Source organism: Acomys russatus, chromosome 10, assembly GCF_903995435.1.
Source record: "Acomys russatus chromosome 10, mAcoRus1.1, whole genome shotgun sequence".
NCBI lineage: Eukaryota > Metazoa > Chordata > Mammalia > Rodentia > Muridae > Acomys > Acomys russatus.
In genome coordinates, this window is record NC_067146.1 from 57096582 (window position 1) to 57109796 (window position 13215).

A 13215-nucleotide genomic window follows, 5' to 3' on the forward strand; every position below is an offset into this window, starting at 1 on the left:
GAGCAGGGATGCTGAGAACATCCTGAGCTTTCCCAGATGTGCCCAAAGCAGAATTTTGGACTCAGTTGTGCCTGCCAGGCAACCCAAGGTCAGCAAACCTGCATTTGGAAATGAAAGTGCTGGTGTTCGGCAAAGTCCTCATTTCATTTCCATTTGCAAATGAGCAGGAATGATTTCTTTCACTTACCCTTGGTGATTAACTGTTGGCAATCAGCGTCCTACACACAAATGAGCCTGTCCCAGTTTCCAGCTCCAAACATTGGACACTTCAGAACATCACCTCCCAGGTTTCTGGGTCAAGATCCAGTAAGGCTGCATTTCTTGACTTGGCATCTGGCACCGGCACTGAGTCTTATCTCAAGGCTCTTGGACAGTTTTAGTCCTGTTGGGGGTCCTTGAAGTAGGTGATTGTTCCGGACTTCACCTCTGCAGCTTCCACAAAGGACACAGTTTGGCTGGCTGTAGACTGATCACTTATAGGCAAAGATATGAGAATGGGGAGTAATTTGGTGATAATTGATTCAGGATCAAAATACCCGGAGGTTGGGGTGGAGTCTGGGACGATAATTCAGTTGGTAAAGTGCTTGGCTTGGGACTGAACCCAGTTTGGTTTGGGTTTTTGTTGTTGTTGTTGTTGTCATCTGTGTTTGTTTGTTTTAAAACCTGGCGTGGCTGTGTGTAACACAGTATCCTAGGGAGGCAGGGAGGCAGATCCTGGGACTTGTGGGTCATCCACAACCTGCTTAGCCAGTTCCAGGTCAGTGAGAGATCCTATCCTCCACCCCCAAAGAAAAAGGTAGACAGTACCTGAGAACTGTTTTCTGGCTTCCAGGTACCCACACACAAATGCATGCATGCATCCCTGCGTACATACACAGGGTGGGGGTGGGAGGTAGGAGGCATAAACTTGGCTGAGGAACAATCAAAGCACTTTGGTTATTTGGAAATTCTGAGCCCCCACTAACCTCATAAGCCTCAGTGCAAATTTGCCCCCACAGAGGTCTCTGAGGGATCTGTGAAGGAGCTGAGGCCCTGGTGCAGGGTTTCCTTAAGCCTTAGGACTAGCATTTATCTGCCTTGATTTCTGCTCTGTCCTGATGTGAGCAACCAGCCTCTAGATTCTGCCACCACAGCTGAGAGCTGCTCCTGCCCCCCTCCACCCTGGGAAGCAAAACAGACCCTCCCTTCCTTCCTTTACCCCACCCCCCTCTTTTTTCCCTTTTCTTTCTTTTTGACTATTTTGCCTTTATTTTTATTGTTATTTTAAAATTTTTACTTATTATAATGTATTCAATCACCTGTATCTTCCCGTTCCCACCCTCTCTCCCTCTTCCACCTTATCCGTCTCCCCGAGACCTCTGACAGAAGGGGACCTCCTTCCCCAGCATATGGCCACAGCCTATCATGTCTCATCCAGAGAGCCTGCTTCCCCTTCCTCTAAGTGTCCCCCTGGCCTCTCCATCAAGGGGAAGTGATCAAATAGGGGATACCAGAGTTCATGTCAGAGGCAGTCCCCACTCTCCCTACAACTGTGGAGAATGCACTTTTTCCATTGGCTAGATCTGAATAGAGCCTCTAGATTTGCTACATGCATTGTCCTTGGTTGGTGCAACAGTTTGTGCAGGCGCCCGCTGGGTTAATATCCACCAGCCTCTGTGAGCTGCAGGGCACCAGAATCTGGGTCTTCTAGCTCAGGGAGACCCCAGGGTGTGGAGCATGAGTGGATCTGACCTCTTCTTTTCTTAAGGTGCTTTTTGTCAGCCAGTGGCTTCTACTTGCTAGAGTTCCTGTCACCAGTTTCAGCATCATGCTGGTGAGGAATCCCAGGCAAGCTAGCTGAGAGGCCCATGAGGTGAGGAGCAGAGGCCCTGGTTAACTGGGACTGGACCCAGCTAACAGCCCTGCAAGTGAGCTGTTATAGAAGCTGATTCTGTAGCAGCAGGCAAACGACCCTTTGTTTTGTATTAGTACACTCGGAAGTAGCCTGTTTATTACACAGCAATAGACAGTACGTGTGTGGTGGCACCTTCAGCTTCTGTCACCCTCTGTGTGTGACCAGGTAACAAGCTGGGCTTTGGGTTTGGGGGCTCCTGGATACAAAGATACCTAGACACCTCCACCTCCTTCTCAAGTGCTGGCTGGGGTGGGGTGAGGTGGGGGTGACACAGCTCACGGCTGCCTGCATTCTGAGAACTCTTCTTTCTACTTCCCCTGTATGTGCGTCCCCAAGGAGGTGGGGAGCCCTGCTTTCAGTCAAGTTCTTCAGAGGAACTCTTCAGTCTCTCGTGGGCGGCTCTGAAGGACGAGAAGGGTTACAGCTGCCCACTGACAAGTGTTTCCAGACCATGCTACCTGCTGTACAGATGTACATGGATCAAACCTTTGCTCACTAGAGATGACCACTTACTAGAATGGTTTTTTTTTTTTTTAATCTGTAATGGTGGCAAAAGATGATGAGAATCTGGAAAAATAAAATTATTCACAGGTTGCTGGTGAGAATGTGGGTACAACTATGGTGAAAGAAACTTAGTAGTTCCATTAAGAATTTATTGTTTTGGACAGGTGTGGTGGTGCACACCTTTAATCTCAGCACTCAGGAGGCAGAGGCAGGGGAATCACTGTGAGTTCGAGACCAGCCTGGTCTACACAGAGAGACCCTGTCTCAAAAAAACCGAAAAAGAAAAACTTAAAAAAAAAAAAAAAGAAAGAAAGAATTTCTTGCTTTTAATTCATTGTGGGTGTTTGTTTGTTTGAGATTTATTCTATCTAAATAGCCCAGACTGGCCTCTAACTCACACTTTTCTTTCCCTAGCCTTCTTAAGTGCTTGGCAGTTCCTTTTCAAATTAAAAATGGGGGCTGGCAAGATGGTTCAGTGGCTAGAGATGCTTGGTGCCATCATTTGATAAGGTGGGGGGTGAGGGTGAGGAAACTTACATGGTAGAAAGAGGACACTAACTCCTGCAAGGTGTCCTTTGACTTCCACATATACACCGTGGGCACAGCAGGTGCCACTTAGCTGTGAGTGAGGTGGGGTTGCTTGGAGAAGTGTGAAGAGCTGGTGTGAAACGCTGAGTTAGGTAAGTCTCTGTATTCTGGATGGGCCAATGTGGGGGCGGGAGGAGGGGGGAGCCCCCTGATGGGTCATGGGAGACCAGGAGAACATCTCCACCCCACTGTGCCTGCCTCATTCCAAGGGACTGTGTTGTAGTCCACAGAGAGTGTGGGAAGCAGAGTGTGAAGAGCAGCTTGAGGCATCAGGGAGGCGCTGAGAGGGACCCAGCAGTCTCCAGCCTGTTCACACCCCTCCTCCATCTATTAACAATGAGCTGTGACCCTTAAATTGCCAGGTAATTAGCTTGGGGCCAGGAAAAGTGTTTGCTGAGTCAGATGCTGCTGAAGGGGACCTAAGCTGAGACTGCAAGTCACCTGTTCAAGGTCACATGCCAACACAGGACAGACAGGGGAGGCTTTTAGAATTTTGATTTTTTTTTTTTTTTTTTTTTCCGCTTCAGACTTTGAGATTGTGGGTCCTGAATAGCTTGGGGTGTCTAAGCCTTGCAGGGCTCGGCCATCCCTGAAGAAAGCCCCTTCTCGCCTCCCTGTACCCCCTTTAGACAAGATTTACTGAAGTCGAGTGAACCTTGGTTCAACCTTGTTCCCAGGTTCTAAGTGGTCGTTTCACTTAGACATTTAACTAAAAGCCCTTTCCATAGAACCAACTCCCGCAGGCACGCTGCCAGCAATTAATGAAAGATGATAAAATAATAAAAGCAGTAATGCATTAACTGTATTATCCTTGCCATTTGGGCAGCGTTTTTCATTATCTCCTCCTTATGGACAGGCTCCAGCAGCATCTGAAAGAGCTGCGTTATGGCCAGGCTGCAACCGCATGGGCTCACGGATGCTGCTGGGCTTCTTAGAACAGGATGCTGGGCTGTCTACCCCCAGGGAGCTTGAGCTGTCGCCACTGCTGGCCTGACTTGGAGACTGGGCTGTGAGCTCACAAGGACAGATTTCACTTCTTGGAATCCCAGCTCTGCAGTGAACTTGGTTTCCTAATTAAGAGAAATGACCCAGCGGTCTCCACCTGAGATTACGCTTGAAGAACACTTTGATCTAGAAACTGGATGTCCCAGTGGAGAGTCATGATTTCCAGGTCACCCTTCCTCATGAGCATGCTGGAGGTACTTCCTGCCTGGGATGACAAAGCTCAGGTCATGGTGGTCCCCCTTTTCCAGCCAGGCAGCTTTTACTAAACTCTTACATTGCGTTTTGCTCCAACGGTCTAGGCCTCGTGTATTCATTGGGAAATGGCTAAATCCCACACTCTTGCGCACCCGTAGTGATGGCAGCCTCCTCGTTGTAGGAAATGGTACCACTCTGACCAGTGGGAAACGTTCAAGTGCTCATGTGACTCTATATGTCCAATAAGCATGGTGTCTGGGAGGCTGTTGTGTAACTCAGTTCAGAGCAATGAATGCCCACAGCTGAGGGCTGACTTCTGAGAAGTTCAGCCAAATGAGACAAGATCAGAAAATGGGCATGAAGTCCAGAAAGTTCTGCCAGCCTGACACCAGAAATAGCCTTTGTATTAGGAAGTGACACAGATAGGAAGGGCCTGCATCTCTGGCTCACTTTTGAGATGCTGCCCCTGTCAGCTGCCCTAGACTACCTGTGACATGCATGAGACGGGCCTCCCTGCTGTCTGTACCTCGTAGCAGGTGCATAGATATTCTTCATCAGGGATGGCAGATCTCCAGACTCTGTGCCCAGCGGTTACTCCAGGAGCCTGGAGGGGACCAAGGATTGCTCAGGGCCACAGTCCATGTCATTCCTTCTTTGCATTCCTTTCCCATGGGGTCAGCTTCCCCTATAGCTGCATCAGCACCTCTGGTCCTGGCCACATCAATACTGACCTTTGGGTTCCTGACCTCAGCTGGGCTGGGCGTGACCCCTCCAGCCTCTCCTGTGTGTGTTCCTACACCAGCCTCCATTTTTCGGTCCCCCTGTAGGTAAGAGAGGATCAGCCCTCTCCGCCCTCCCAGGGAACTCACAGAGGCAAAGCCTAGTGACTCAGGACCTGGGTAAGAAGATAGACCTCAGAGAGGGGCAGTGGGCATCTTTCCGCGGCTGCACCGCTGACAGGAGCTCTAGAGTCTTCTTTGGTTTTCCTCCTCTATCTTCCGGTGGGAACTTGGCTGGGCTTTCTGCGCTAATCAGAGGAAGTGAGCAAGACTTCCAAAGAGAATGTCTTTGGGAGAAATTAGCTGCTGGAGCCAGGTGGCAAGATTCATTTAGGGCCTGAGAGAAGTTCAGTGAGGACTGGAGGAAGCTCGTTAGCCACAGAGCAGTTCGAATCTTCCTCTTTGGTTGTATTTTTCTCCTCGCTTTATTTCTTTTTTTTCTTTCTTTTTTTTTTTTTTTTTTTTAATGTTTTTGTTTTGTTTTGGTTTTCGAGACAAGGTTTCACTGTGTAGCCTTGGCTGTCTTGGACTCACTTTGTAGACTAGGCTGGCCTCGAACTCACAGCGATCCGCCTGCTTCTGCCTCCCGAGTGCCGAGATTAAAGGCGTACGCCACCATGCCCCGCTCCTTCTCATTTATTCAGATAGCAATGGAGAGATTTCTCCTTCCTAAACATTAGCCACAGCCGCTGTGATGGCAATAGGTCCAGTGTGGTCTTTTGGAGTTAGCTTTATTGACTGCACTTCCTTTGGAAGGGTCCTGTGGAAAGCCTCCTGTGCTCCAACACCTTTCTTCTTTGGTGGGGAAGAACAGAGGAATCTGGGCCAAAATGGGAGGAGCAGAGAGGCTGGGAACACAGGGACATCCAGCAGAGCTGAGGACAGGGACATAGAGGTCACAGGTGATTCTGGAAAGCTGGGAACAGAGGCATCAATGACAGAAGTGATTCTGGAGGTTGGAGGCGTAGCCAAGATCTTCCCCCACACTCACCCCATATCTCACAGACTTTCTGGAATGCCTTCTGCCTTCTGCGAGATTCAAGGTATCTGCTGGCTTTCTAGATCGATGGCTTTGTTCCTTGCTTGTGGCCCAGCTGAGTCCTGAGGCTTTCCCTCCCAGGTTTGCCTTTCCACACTGCCTGCCTTGGTGGGTCAGGAGGGACATGTCATCTTAGCCCAAAGGCTGGCTGTAGCCTTTGTGATGTTGGATTTGGCCCTTAGAGCAGTGAACACCCTCAGTACTGTTCAGAAGGCCTAGAGAAATCTTTGAATCTTTCAGAAAAGACCTGGCTGCTCCCCAGAGCAACCTCACTCTCTGGAAGATGAGGCAGCTCACAATTCCTAGGGTGTTTGTAAAGAGAACCATGGCTGGTTACAGGATAAGATGGGCACGTGCTGACTAGTCATTAAGAGCCCGCGTTCATCTCCACAGTGTGTACGGTTCGCCGCTCAGTGCAACTGTTCTGCGCTAGGTCAAGGCAGGTATGTTCCAAGTTGGTGTTTTGTGAATAGCTCACTTTTATTTTATTTTATTTTTTTCCACTTTAAGCTTGGAAGATACCCTCATAACCTTTCAATTTAGAGCTCTCATCTCATTCTCAGTGGAACTCCAAAAGTGCTGCCAGGCTGGAACAAAACCGTCAATTAATTGTCAATTCTTCACATTGAGCAATTGATTAATTGGCACGATGTTATCCCTAAATCAGTGGTAATTAATTACTCAGTTCTTAATGTTGACCTTCAGAGTGCTAAAACTCTTCAAATTGCCACTGCTCCTGAGGGAGGATGACGGATGTAGCGACATTCTTCCCATAATTTGTGCTGCACCTAAACTTTCTGCCTAAGTGAGCAGCAAGCACAGCAGAGCCGCAGAGCGGGAGCCACTGGAGCCTGTGCTGGCCTCTCCCAGACATCAGGCGAACCTCACAAAAACTGAGCCCATTCCCTGGGGAGTAGCACACAGTCCTACCAGTGTCGAGCATCTTCATTACTAATTCTCTTCCCAGAGCAAATCACGAGGAGCACAGGGAGTGCCATGGCTTCTTTTTGCTAGGACAGGTTTGCAGACTGGAAACCAGTCCTCTGGAAACGGCCCCCCTCCCTCGCCCCCACTGGGGTTCTGTCCCACCCTGGTTCTGGACAACCTGTTGTTTTCTGTTTAGAGGAAAAGAATTCAGCCAGGCCACCTCCTAAGGACACTCACACCTTTACTTGCCAAGCCTGGCTGAAGTGGCCACACACAAGGCTCCTTCCTTTGGCTGAGCCTAGGTGATCACCCAAATGGCCCCCCTCCACCCCCACACACCTGTGGGAGAAGAAGAGATCATGGGGTTCACTTCAGAATGCAGAGGCTTCTGGTCTCTGGCCCTGTCTTTTCTGGGGAGCCTCCCAAAGCTTATTCTGGGCCAAAAACACTGTCCTTGAGTTTGGTGGGGAGTCTCCACAGGGGCTGTGGAAGGGGACTTAGGGGAAGACAAATGACCTGTTTGCCCAAAACAGAACTTATTTTTAATCAATACCTGGGGAGCAAGGTCAGAACAGAAACTTGGGGAAGATAGGGGAGTCCCAAAGCCCTGCGACTAGGACAGGAAGTGTTTAAAGCTAAATTCAACTTTTTACACCTAAAAATATAAAGCTGTCAATTTTCATTAAGAATGAAGCAAATGAAATCTAGAGGGTGCCAAATAATTAATGACTTTTAATAACCCTAATAAATTTGAATTTCATCAAAACCACGTTGCTTGTCATCCTGGATGGCTGGCAGGAGGGGCAAGCACCTGTGGGAAATGATGCAGCTGACAGTCTTCCCAGGTACATCAATTATCATTAAAGGGCGATAAGGATGCCAGAATAGACTGCGTTAGCACCTGATGCGGAGGCCCTCACGTTTAAGATGGGGCCCATTAATTGTAACGACTGCACTTCTGTGATCCCGCAGGTAGAGCACAAACTAATTCATGGCTTTGGCAATCATGAAGGCCTTTGTTCATTAAGGAGTCTGATTTATTTCATATAAAGGAGGATGCCCAAAGTCCAACCAAGGAAGGGTCATTCGATCATCTTGTTCCAGACAGTCGGAGGCATTAGGTAAAGGATGCGTGTCTCCGGACTGGACCACCCTCGTGCAGGCAGATGGAGCGTGGCCACAGGGCTGTGTACACTCACATCCAGCCTTGGAGCCTGAGGAAGAGTGCCTGCCTGATGAGGGCTATATTAAAATAGCAGGGTTTTTTTTTTTTTTTATCCTAGAAGTTTATTTATTTTTATTTATGTGTATGGTATTTTTACCTGCATGTATGTCTGTGTGCCTTATCTATGCAGTGTCCCAGGAAGCCAAAAAAGGGTAAAAGTGGAGTTACAAATGATTGTGAGTCACCATAATATGGGTGCTGGGTTCCTCTGTTAGAGCAACAAAAGCCCTTAACCTCCAAGTCGTCTCTCCAGAGCCAGAATAAACTTATTTAACAAATTTGATTTTTTTCTCCTGACTATGCCTGGTGGTAGTTATTTGGATTTATCAATTTTGACTCAGGGCTCTGGTGGGAAACACAGGTATTAGCTTCCCACTGGGCTACCGGACTCCTAAGGGGCTACATAGCTCACCACCCTTGGTTTTTGTTTTTTGAGACAGGGTTTCTCTGTGTAGACTTGGCTGTCCTGCACTCACTTTTGTAGACCAGCCTGGCCTCGAACTCACAGCGATCCGCTTGCCTCTGCCTCCCAAGTGCTGGGATTAAAGGCGTGTGCCACCACTGCCTGTCACCTACCTCTAGGCCAACACTAGCAGCAGCATGACATGGAGGTCTCAAGGACACCTGGGGCCTGAGTTTTGTGGCACCTGCTTCCCAGCTAACCCTAACCTTATTTGTGTGCCACATGCCCACTCGCTTTTTTCTAAACCAGTGGTTTTCAGCCATCCTAATGCTGCGAACTTTTAGGGACAGCTTCTTGTGTTTTGATGACCCTTAACCATAAAATTATTTTCATCGCTACTTCATAACTGTAAATTTTTTTTCGAGACAGGGTTTCTCTATATAGCCTCAGCTGTCCTGGACCAGGCCGGCCTTGAATTCACAGAGATCCACCTGCCTCTGCCTCCTGAGTTCTGGGATCACAGGCATGTGCCACTATGCCTACGCATAACTGTAACTTTTTTCATTTCTTATATGTTTCTTTTTTAGCATATATACTTGTATTATTACACATGAATATAATAAAATACATATAGCTGGAAGATCCATGAAACAATAAGGAATTATATAAATGGTACATTGATGGTGATTTGGCTATTTGTACTTGTCAAACTTGGAGTAAACATCTTTCCTGTTTTGTTTGTTCTAAATTTCTGAATGAAAATCAATATCTATCATATCTCACCTCTATTAACTTAAAACATCTATCTTGATCTAAAATATCTTAACCTCTAACCATGAAAAAATGACTGAGGCAGTTTACTGGCTGAATAGTTACCCAACACTCTCTATAACATTGGAGCATCTTCTTCGGCCTTCTAGCCCAATATCTCTGACAGACATATTCGTGAGGCAGGAACTATTGAGGACTTGCTTACCCTGTCTTTGCAGAGTTTGGCCATCGACTCTGCCTGCATTGTAATTTTTTACTGTTAGAAATAATAATGTAAGCCGGGCGGTGGTGGCGCACGCCTTTAATCCCAGCACTCTGGAGGCAGAGGCAGGTGGATTGCTGTGAGTTCGAGGCCAGCCTGGTCTACAAAGCGAGTCTAGGACAGCCAAGGCTACACAGAAAAACCCTGTCTCGAAAACCAAAAAAAAAAAAAAAAAAAAAAAAGGTTTTTCGAGACAGGGTTTCTTTGTGTAGCCTTGGCTGTCCTGGACTTGCTTTGTAGACCAGACTGGCCTCGAACTCACAGCGATCCATCTCCCTCTGCCTCCTGAGTGCTGGGATTAAAGGTGTGCACCACCACATCTGGCTTAGATACTTTGTTTTTAAACTGTGTGTGTGTGTGGGGGGGGGGGGTGCTCTCAGAAACCAGAAAAGGATTTTTTGGATGCCTGGAGCTGGAGTTATAGGCAGTTGTGAGCCACCTAACATGGTGCTAGAAACCAAACTCTGGTCCTCTTAAAGAGCAACAAAGGCTCCTACTTGCTGTCCCTATTTTTCTCGTCTGTCTATTTATTTTTTGTATTTTGAGACAGTCTCCTGGCGTTCATTCAGGCTGGCTTCAACTCAATATGTAGCTGAGGCTGACCTTCAACTCCTGATCTTCTTGCCTCCACCCCCCAAGAGGTGGAGTTCCAGGCATGTACTCCTGTGCCTGGCTTATTCTAATTTGGGGGATTGTTTCAGCTGTCATTTTGAAGGCTTCTGTCTCTCAGAAGGTTCCAGGTCTCCACCTCCGTGTGGGCTCCTTCAGGTATAGCAGGCTGCTGTTCTGGGAACTCATATGGGCTGTGACGTGGAGCGAGGACTGTGGGAAATCATGGCCAGGGCTAGGTCATGCTAGCTTGACCAGAACAACATGAAAGAATCTCCAGAGGCTGCCTCTGTAAACCACTGCTTTGTTGGAGGCTGGATCTGAAGAGGCTGCCTGCTGTGTCTGTCAGAGACCTGCTCCAGCAGAGCCTGTGCTACCCTGGAAGCATGGGAACAGCCTCTCCTACCAACCCAGTGCGTGGAGATGGTGGCACCTGCTTTGAGAATCTCCCTCTCTGAGACCCAGGACCCTGCCGAAACCCATCTCAGGGCTAAGCCGCAGATTGAACCTGTCTTGATTCCATCTCATCTACAGCTGAGTGTTTTATGGGTCTTCATGAAAGGCATGATTTATGTTTCAAGACTGCTGGAAAGGCTCAAGCTTTTAAAAATAATTCCTGAAAATGAATTTCTTTTTAGGGTCAGTGACATTCTCTCGAAGCTCAGGAGGACCCGGGGTTCCGCTGATGACTGTTGTAGAGGGCTTCGTCTTCCTTCACGATTCATTTCTTCTTTCGTATCTTTAAAAAGTACATGGCTCTTTTAATGCTATGCATTGGCAGCCAGTTCTCCAGCTTTTCTCAGAGCTTCTCATTGGCAGCAGGTTGGCAATAGATGCTGATACAATCACAGGGACCTACAAATATCCCACCAAGCTGGACATGGTGGTTCTCCTCAGGAGGCCAAGGCAGGAGGGGTTTTGACACAACTAAACAAAAGTCATCAGGCCACAGCCAACACCCCTCACAAAAAAGGCAGGGCAGGATTTCTGAGCAGCTCTCAGAAACCCCTGGGCCATAGTCTTACATCTCTCCAGACAATAATCTTAATGAGTCAAGGACTGGTCGTTGAAGGTCCACACGGGAAAGAAGGAGAAAAAGTTCTGGGGAATGTCCACCAATGTGGGCATTATCATATATCAATAAAGTAAACTAAGAGGAGGAGCAGAGGAGGGGAGGAGAGGGTGCCGCTGTCCAGGACCTTGGGGCAGTGCCTCCAAGTTTAGTCACTTTTGGGGAGATGGAGGATTGCACTGCCCTGCTCTTGAAGAAGAATTCTCTCTTATTTTTCTTCTTCTTGTTTTTTTTTTTGTTTGTTTGTTTGTTTGTTTTGGTTTGGTTTGGTTTCTGTTTTTGCTTTCCAGAACAGTTTTTCTGTGTAGCCCTGGATGTTCTGGAAATTGTTCTGTAGACTAGGCAGGCCTTGAACTCACAGGGATCTACCTGCCTCTGCCTCCTGAGTGCTGGAATTAAAGACGTGTACCACCATGCCCAGATTTTCTTTCTTTTTCCTCTTCTTCTTCTTCCTTCTTCTTCTTCTTCTTCTTCTTCTTCTTCTTCTTCTTCTTCTTCTTCTTCTTCTTCTTCTTCTTCTTTGAGAGAGAGAGAGAGAGAGAGAGAGAGAGGCCTCTGGAGTGCTGTGATCACTACTATACCTGTCAGAATTCCTTCTTTTTTAAGCCTGCATTGAGTAATAGTGTGAAATTCCTTGACTTTATCAACTGATGCTTTGAAACTTACTCTTGACTGGGGGACAAAGTCAAGGTTCTTCACAAACCACAGATCAGATCTTGTTATGAGCTGCTGTCTTGCCAGGTACACCCCTCTGAAAGTGGAATGGGCTCACGGTCTTAGCTGTGGTCCTAATGGCCAGCCTCTTGGCATGTTCTCTGCCTGGCATGCCAGTGCTGGGTCCATGATTCCTTACAGTGACTGGGAGTGACAGAGATTGTTCCTTGTCATTCATCTCACCTGCCCCATTTCTGAACCACAAACACCCTATTCTAGCTTGGAAGCATGGAGAATGCTCAGGAAGCAGCTTGGTATTTCAGAGCTGGTGTGTGGAGCTAGCCAAGAACTGCTAAGCAGGGAGCCTAACTCATCTTGCATGAATTAGACCCTACACTAAGGCCTGTGCCTCTCCCACAGCACTGCATCACTAGGAAACAAATAAGGAATCTGTTGGAATCATGAACCAGAATCTCTCCTTATCTTCATGGTAAGAGACAACGGGATCTGGGGTGATCAGTCTACCATGCAGATGATACTAGTGTGGGAGCAGCCACACTTGTCACAAGTACAACATGCGCTCAAGGACAAAGGACCTGGTCTCTTCAAAAACAGGCCTTTAGAAAGATCTGTGGTAGCCAGGGGCGTGGTGGTGCATGCCTTTAAACCCAGCACTCGGGAAGCAGTGATAGGCAGATCTCTGTGAGTTCGAGGCCAGCCTGATCTACAAAGAGAGTTCCAGGACAGCCAAGGCTACACAGAGAAACACTGTCTCAAAAAACCAAAAAAAAAAAAAAAAAAAAAAAAAGACCCGTTGTACAGTGTGTTGCTATAGTTAGTGATGATGTATCAAAATTGCTCAACAACAGGGCTAGGGAAACAGCTCTGCGCTTAAGAGTACATGCTGCTCTTTCAGACAACCTCAGTTTGATTCCCAGCACCAATGTCAGGCAATTCACAACCCCCTGTAATTCTGCTCTAGTGGGGCTAGTGCCCTCTTTGGGCCTCTAAGGGTGCTGCCCCCACCCCCTGACACACACACACACACACACACACACACACACACACACACACACACACAGTAGGGGTTCTTGTTAAGCATAGTGGCACTTTGCCTTTAATCCCAGCACTCAGGAGGCAAATTCAAGCAGATATCTATAAATATGAGGCCAGCCTGGTCTACATAGTGAATTACAGGGCAGCCAGGGCCTGTCTCAAAAAAAAAAAAGATCTTTTTTAAAAAATAAAGATGATCTTAAGAAATTAAGTGATGTCTTTAATAATAAGC